Source organism: Phaenicophaeus curvirostris, chromosome 29 (genome assembly GCF_032191515.1).
Source record: "Phaenicophaeus curvirostris isolate KB17595 chromosome 29, BPBGC_Pcur_1.0, whole genome shotgun sequence".
NCBI classification, from domain to species: domain Eukaryota; kingdom Metazoa; phylum Chordata; class Aves; order Cuculiformes; family Cuculidae; genus Phaenicophaeus; species Phaenicophaeus curvirostris.
In genome coordinates this window covers 1,858,735-1,867,167 of record NC_091420.1, presented here as the reverse complement: position 1 = coordinate 1,867,167, position 8,433 = coordinate 1,858,735, and positions in this window count along the sequence as shown.

The following is an 8,433-nucleotide window of genomic DNA, read 5'->3' as shown; positions in this document are numbered from 1 at the left end:
ACCTTTTGTAACAGGCGGAATAAAAGCATCTTGCTTCCCACCGCTGCAGCTGCCGTGGGAGTCACCGCAGCGGCTCCTTCGCCTGCTGCAGCTGTGTCAGCCCCACCTGCCTTCCCCTGCCCTGCTCCGTGGCGGCTCAGAGCCAAGGATGGAGGCTGGGAGAGTGCAGCATCACATCGCTGGAGCACACGGACACTCGAGATGGGGTCTGAAGTGCTGGGAGAGGTGGTCGAGTCCCCTTTTCCTCTCTGCTCCGCACCAGGAGATGAGTAATAGCTGATGACATCTCAGGGGCACAGACACAGCAGCTGCATCACAGTTCAGGTTCGCTTCTTTGCTGAGCAGCAAAGAGACTTGAGAAATAAACCTTGAGCAATGCCTTGGGTAGCTCTGCTGCTTCCCCAGCCCGGATCCTGCCCCTGGAGAGCAGGAGGGAGGAAAACAGGGAAAAAAAAATCACTATGTGAGAACCAGCAACTTTCTGTGATGGAAGCAGCATCTCCGGTGTGTCTTGATAGGAATGGTTGGACTCGGTGATCCGGTGGGTCTTTTCCAACCTGGTGATTCTGTGACCCGCACCGCGTTTATAGCTCCAATAAAAATCGATTGGAAAACAACGTTTTCACTTCCAAGGGGAGCTGAAGTTAGTGGAGCTACGCAGGTTCTCCACACCCGTTCCCAGCTATTCATTTGCAGCCAAACAGAGGAAAGAGTGAGAACGCGGTGAGGCCTTAGCCTTGCCCAGAGAACTGGTGGCTGCTCCATCCCTGGAGGGGTTCAAAGCCAGGTTGGATGGGGCTTGGAGCCCGTGATGCAGTGGGAGGTGTCCCTGCCCATGGTAGAGTGTGGGCTTTAAGGTCCATCCCAACCCAAACCATTCCAGATTCCATGATTCTGTAGCTGGGGTTGCTTTTGGTGGATGAGAAGCTCTCAGAGGTCTCCCCAGAGCGGAGCAGAGGGGCAGAATCCCCTCCCTCGACTGCTGGCCCCACGGCTCTGGATGCAGCCCAGGGCACGGGTGGTTTCTGGGCTTCGAGTGCACTTTGCCAGCTCACGTTGAGCTTCTCCATGGAGGTGCCCGAGGCTCGGTTGGAAGGTGATCCCGTGGGAGGTGTCCCTACCCATGGAACTGCTGGAACTGGATGGGCTTCAAGGTCCCTTCCAAACCATTCCCTGATCCTATGATTCCACACACTGACTCAGCCCGTTTCCTCACTCCACATGTGAGGAGCCTGGAGCACTCGACGGGCGCTCCTGCAAGGAGGCCAACACCTCACTGAAGCCTCGGGAGTGTGAAAGCAAAGCTGGTCCCTGGGGCGGAGGCGAGCAGGCACCAGCAAGGATAATAACACAGCACCGCTCCCTGGGCTGCCTTTAATTAAAAAACACAGTCAGCTGATTGAGGAGAGTAACAAAACATCCCCTTTGCAATCAAGGCATCGGCTTTTATCTCTCTTGTAGGAACAGGCTGCCTTCAGGAGCGAGGAGGTGATATTTTAGAGCGTCTAATAAAGCCCTGTGAAATGAAACTCGGCGGAACAATAGCCAGGGTTGGGAATTGCTGTTGGAAGAGAAAAGTCGGACGGGGGAGCTGTGCTACAATTTTTTTCCTCTCGTTTCATTTCATTTCATTTCATAAGAGGGAAGCAAAACAAAGCAGACACCTGAAGCATCTCCAGCTGGCGCAGGAGATTGAGCAAATGCTGCCATCACGCGGGGAAGCCTTGGCTCAGCCCAGGGTTTAGGGGAGCCCTGGGGGTGCAGGATGAGCCCCAGCACCCCAGGATCCTGGGTGAGCAAAGGAACCCTCTCTATCCTCTGGCAAATCATAGAATCATGGACTGGGTTGGGTTGGAAGGGACCTCAAAGCCCATCCAGTCCCACCCCTGCCATGGGCAGGGACACCTCCCACTGCATCAGGGGCTCCAAGCCCCATCCAACCTGGCCTTGAACCCCTCCAGGGATGGGGCAATCACCACTTCTGTGAGCAACCTGGGCCAGGACCTCCCCACCCTCCCAGCAAAACATTTCTCCCCAAGATCTCATCTCAATCTCCCCTCGTTCAACTCAAAACCATTCCTCCTCATCCTATCCCTGCCCTCCCTGATCCAAAGCCCCTCCCCAGCTTTCCTGGAGCCCCTTTCAGCACTGGAAGCTGCTCTAAGGTTTCCCCAGAGCCTTCTCTTCTCCAAGCTGAACAACCCCAGCTCTCCCAGCCTGGCCTCATACAGGAGGTTCTCCAGCCCTCGTATCATCTCCGTGGCCTCCTCTGGACTCGCTGCAACAGCTCCATGTCCTTCCTACGCTGAGGAAATTCTGCAGGGATAGTGAAAGCACCAATGCATGAGCCGGTTATCAGCCGGCAGCTCCTCATCTCCAGCTCAAATCATCTCGGCTTTATGGGACTGCGGTGCCACCAGAGCTTCTGTCAGCGCAAAGCAGATGCCGTGGCTGCATTAACCCTGGGTCGTCGGCATTCGCGGGTTCTCCCCGTCTCCCAACCCTTCCCTATGGAAACAGCTTGGGAACGTGCCCAGTTTTCCATAAAGAAGGAGAACCGAGAATGAGCTCGTATCGATTAAGAGGTTCTTTGTTGCATTTAGGGCGTTGCAATCAAGGAGGATCCATGACCCCGTAACAGCAGCTCTGGATCGTTGGATGGGGAGGGTATATCACGTCGATGCAGCAGAGAGCAGCGTTGGAACCTTCTCTGAAGTACCGAGCAATGGAACGAGAGGAAACGGCCTCAGGTTGCGCCAAGGGAAGTTTAGATTGGATATTGGGAAAGATTCCTGCACTGAAAGGGTGTGAAACCCCGGCAGAGGGTGCCCAGGGCAGGGGTAGAGTCCCCATCCCTGGAGGGGTTCAAAAAACCGTGTGGCTATGGTACTTTGGGACCTGGTTTGGTCGGCACCATGGGGTTGGACTGGATGAGTTTAGAGGGCTTTTCCAACCTTAACAATTCTGTTTCTATGACAAGGGGCAACAGGCACAAACCGAAGCCTGGGAAGTTGTACCTGAACACGTCAGACGCGACGATCCAGTGGGTCCTTTCCAACCTAGTGATTCTATGAGTCTATGAGGTGGTGTCGGTGATGGAGCTCTGGGCCAGATGGCCCCAGGAGGGTGTGGAGGCTCCTTCTCTGGAGGGATCCAACCCCACCTGGACATGACCCTGTGCAACCAGCTCGAGATGAACCTCCTTGAGCAGGAGGGTTGGATGGATGAGCTCCAAGAGTCCTTCTGAGTGAAATTGAGCCCCTGGCAGTACCAGTGCAGCTCCCGCCTGGCATCCAGCACCGTTGCCGCCTCGGTGCTGGGCTCCCCTGCCAGATGGTAAATGACACACAACTATTTACACGCACGCGGTGAAGCAGCAGACAGGAACAATCTGCTCTCTGCCGGTAGTTTTCTAACTCACACGATTAGGAAGGGGTTGGATGGGAAAGCGAGGATCTGCTGGGACCGGAGGCTGTGCCTGGTTTGGGACCCAAGAGAGCAACGTGTCGATCTTGGAAAGGACTTTGAATAGCAATTTGATAAAAATTTGAATTTGATAGGAATGGTTGGACTCAATGATCCGGTGGGTCTCTTCCAACCTGGTTATTCTATGATTCTATGGGGGGCGCGTGACTCAAGCTCTGGCGTTCAAAAACATGGATTAAAATCACAGAACCATAGAATCATAGAATAACCAGGTTGGAAGAGACCCACCAGCTCATCGAGTCCCATGGGAACTGGGGAACCCCACTGGGGAAGAGGGGAGCATGGGGGGTGGCCACAAGGGATAAAGGAGATAGCAGAGCCCCACCAGAGATGGAAGGGGGGACGCAGGGGAGAGGAACGGTTGGACTCAATGATCCGATGGGTCTTTTCCAACCTGGTGATTCTGTGATTCTGTGAACAGAGAGGGTAAGACGAGCCTCGGGGGGGGGGGAGTGAGGAGTAGGGGGGAGCCATGGGGGATGGAGGAAGGGAACATGGGGGGCTTGATTCAAAGGACAGAGTTTCCAAACCCATTTGCGTTCTAGCAATCCTCACCAGAGTGGGAAACTAGGTGCGGCTGGGCAAGGATTCCGATATAATAACTCAATAACAACTAGATAGTCATTATTAAGCAGGTATTCTTTATTAGCAGCGCTGGATGCGTGGGGGGAATCAATCCTCCAAAAACACCCATCCCAAACCAAGGAATCAATCCTCCAAAAACAAGCAAGAAACTGCATCTTTTATGGTACAGCTCTATGCATTTTTCATCACCCCACCTCCAAAAAAGGTCTTCTGAAGAGTCATTAACATATCTCCACACCCTGTTTATAGGCACAGACTATCCGTTGGGTGGTCTGAGGACCCCGTCTTGAGGCCCAAAGATGAAGACTAGAAGTAAGGGGGGGGTGCAGCCCAAATTTTGGGAAAAACAGCCTTTTTTCCGCTGGCGTGGATTTCAGGCTTCCTTATCTTATCTTGCAGGATGCCTGGGATGCCTGTTCCTTTCACAGCTGGCCCACCTTTAGATAAACATCCTTCCAGACACATATCTGGAGCGAGTGCAGAGAAGAGCAACGAAGCTGGGGAGGGGGCTGGAGAAGAAGAGGAGCGGCTGAGAGAGCTGGGGGGGTTTAGCCTGGAGAAGAGGAGGCTGAGGGGAGACCTCATTGCTCTCTGCAACTCCCTGAAAGGAGGTTGTGGAGAGGAGGGAGCTGGGCTCTTCTCCCAAGGGACAGGGGACAGGATGAGAGGGAATGGCCTCAAGCTCCACCAGGGGAGCCTCAGGATGGACATTAGAAGAAATATTTCACGGAAAGGGTGATTGGGAACAGGCTGCCCAGGGAGGGGGTTGAGTCCCCTTCCCTGGAGGGGTTTAAGGGCCGGGTGGCCGAGGTGCTGAGGGACATGGGTTAGTGATTGATGGGAATGGTTGGACTTGATGATCTTGGGGGTCTTTTCCAACCTGGTGATTCTCTGATTCTATGAGACACACTAACTTAAAATTTTCCATTTGTCAGGCTCAGGGAGGAAGGGGAGTAGGGAGCATGGGGGTGCCAAGGGAGATGGTGGAGGAGGGCATGGGGGGCTCCTGGATGACAGGAGAGCCTCAGGGGGGAAGGAGGGAGCAGGGGGAGGGCCTGGAGCAATGGGGGAGCCCCAGCCGGGGTGAGGGGGGCCTAGCAGCCAGCAGACGCCACGTGCTGCCCTGACTAAAGATGGCAGCCGCGCCTTGCCCTGCAGGCCTCCCCGCTTTGCCCTCAAGCAAGATGGCCGCCGCGCCCACCCCCGCGCTCTGCGGCTGCGCGGAGGGGGCGGGGGAGGGGCGTGCGCTGACGTCATCAAGCCGCGCCGGCCGCTGCCCGTCGGCGGCATCAGAGGGGTAAGGGGGGTTGCGGGGGTGCGGCGGGGCGGGAGGAGTCCCGGTTCGGCCTCAGGCCTCGCCTCACCGCCCAGCCGGGGCCACTGGGCCTCCAGCAGGGCTTAAGGGCCTCGGGGGTGCCCGCCGAGGCCTCGTGGCCCGCGTGGGATGGGGCCGCAGGTCCTCGGCCTCCACTGGGGCCGGGGGGGAGGTCACCACCGGGGCCGGGGAGCGGCCTGCCCCGCGCTGCAGCCCCGGGTTGGTCTCGGTGCTGCTCTCACACGGAGCCCGAGCGGCTGGGAGCGGGCTCGGCGCTCCCGGCCTCGCCGTCCCGCACCCCCCACCCGCTATCGCACGTCCCATACCGTGCTCCGCAGCCCTGTCTGCATCCCCCCCCCACCCCCAGCCCCCTTCCCCCTCTGCTTTCCCGCATCGCTGCTTCTTGTACCCCTTCCCACCATTCCGCATCCCTTCTCACGTCCCCCCTTTCTGCCATAGCCCCTTCCCACTGTTCAACATCCCCTCTCGCCTTCCCACCCGCTGTCCCGCATCCCTTCCCGCACCCCCTCCCACCGTCCCTCCCTGTTCCCGAGCCCCTCGGTCTCTTCGGTGCCATCCGGATACCTCCTGGGCTTTCCGTTCAGGCACATTTTAACACAACAACCGTTCCGACAGCCCCTGTGCAAACCGGGAGAGCTGCCGCCCGCCCCGTGCGCCTCGGGATCCCGTCCCGGTGGCAGTTCGGGGCTGGGAATCACCACAGGTACCGGGAGAAGGAGCTTCGCGCTTGCTTTGCTTTCCCAATCTGCCTGTGGCCACTGCTGGAAAGGAAGCGTGAGGCTTTGAGTGCTCGCAGAGCACTTCAGGAAGCTCAAAAATCCCGTGTTCTTTCCCACTCCGGGGCGGGAGCAAGAACTGAAACCAGGGAACCGAAACTGAAAGGGAGCTCGCAGCCATCTTACTGGAGTGACCGGTTGCCCTCAGCCACCTCCTTCCCTCCCCGAGCTGCTCTGCAGGGTGGGGATTCTTTGTTCTATTTGTTTTCTTACAAAATAAGGGATTTGGGCCTATGGATGAGACTGAGGTAAGAGCTTTTGTTAAAAATCACTCCTCCTGCCTGGCACGATTTGAGCCTGCAGTGGCCCAGGTGGCCAAGAAGGCCACCAGCATCCTGGTTTGGAGCAGCCCTGGGGTGGCCACTGGGAGCAGGGAAGGGATCATCTCTCTATACTTGGTGCTGGTGAGGCCACACCTCAAATCCTGCGGTCAGTTCTGGGCCCCTCACTCCAAGAAAGACCTTGAGGGGCTGGAGCGCATCTGGAGAAGGGAACAGAGCTGGGAAGGGGCTGGAGAACAGGGGTTGTGGGAGCATCTCAGAGCCCTGAGGCTGTTTGGTCTGGAGAAGAGGAGGCTGGGGGGGAGACCTCGTTGCTCTCTGCAGCTCCAGAAAGGAGGTTGGAGTGAGGTTGATGCTGGGGCATGGGGTGCTCTGTTTGTTAAGGCTGATAAAATAAGTCATGGTAGAGGCATCTGGAGGCTGTTGATGAACTTGATTAACAGAAGGGTCATTGAAGTTGGAGTAAAGGTGTGTTTGGTGACGATACGGAGCCATGTGAGGATAAGATGTGCATCGGAAAAACGATCATTATGGAGATTGGTGCCTTAAAGAGGTCACCGAGGGGAAGCTGGTTTAAGGTGCATGGCTTTATCCACTTGGTGTCACTGCCAGCTGTTGCCAGAGGACTGGAATGCATCCTATGCTGCATTATTTATTGTTCTAACATAAGTTAGAAGCTTAAATTTTGCTCCCGTACCCAAGGGGGATCACGTGTGTTTGTGACAGCAGTGAAGTTTGGGCTTCAGTCCCAACTCACTCCTCACACGAGCTGCACGCGTATCCAATTTCTCTGCGTGTTATCACCATCCTTCCCCATCAGTGCCGTGATGTTTTACCTCTCTGGGTCACGAAACACTCAGGAAGCAAAGGACGTTTGGGGCTTCAGACGTTTTTTATGGCCCTGAGTCTGTAGCAAGGCTACAGCTTTGTCCAGTGTGACCACGCGAGCAGCTTCACCTCCCCCTGTGTGGTTTAGAATCACAAAATCATGAAATGGTTTGGGTTGGAAGGGACCTCAAAGCCCATCCAGTCCCACCCCTGCCATGGGCAGGGACACCTCCCACTGCATCAGGGGCTCCAAGCCCCATCCAACCTGGCCTTGAACCCCTCCAGGGATGGGGCAGCCACCCCTGCTCTGGGCAACCTGGATCTCCCCACCCTCACAGGAAAACATTTCTTCCTAAGATCTCATCTCAATCTCCCCTCTTGTAGCTGAAAACTGTTCCCCTCATCCTCTCCCTGCCCTCCCTGATCCAGAGCCCCTCCCCAGCTTTCCTGGAGCCCCTTTCAGAACTGCAAAGTTGCTACTTAAGGGAGGATTCACCTCTCCACGTGTGGCTTTACCTACCTCTGCCCCTGTTTTACTGAGGTCTGAGATTCCCTCGGGGCAGGAGAGTGAAGCTCCCTAGTGTTTCAAAAGCATGGGGGTGAGCCTTGGGCAGAAGGCATCACGAAGACAAACCACCCCACACAGCAAGCTTAAAATTCCACCCCATGGGAACGGAGCATTGCTCTTACTGGAGCTGGTGAACTTCCCTGCAGTTTCTGGGCAGGTGCCGAGTTTGCTCTTTGTGTTTCCATGAATAATTTAACCTCAGTAGAAAGAGGCAGCATCAGGAGGTGATGAATCTTGAAGAGCCCCAGTGACAGAGAAGCTGTTTAAACTGCATCCCCTGCCCATCCTTGTGTCTTTATCGATGACCTGGATGAAGGCATCGAGTGCACCCTGAGCAAGTTTGCAGATGACACTGAGCTGGGTGGAAGCTGGATCTGCTGGAGGGTTTTGAGGGTCTCCAAAGGGATCTGAACAGGCTGGATCCATGGGCTGAGACCAACGGCAGGAGGGTTAACGAGGCCAAATGGCGGGTCCTGCCCTTGGGGCACAACAACCCTGAGCAGCTCCAGCCTAGGAGAAGTCTGGCTGGAAACTGCCTGGAGGAGAAGGACCTGGGAGCGTTGGTTGAACAGG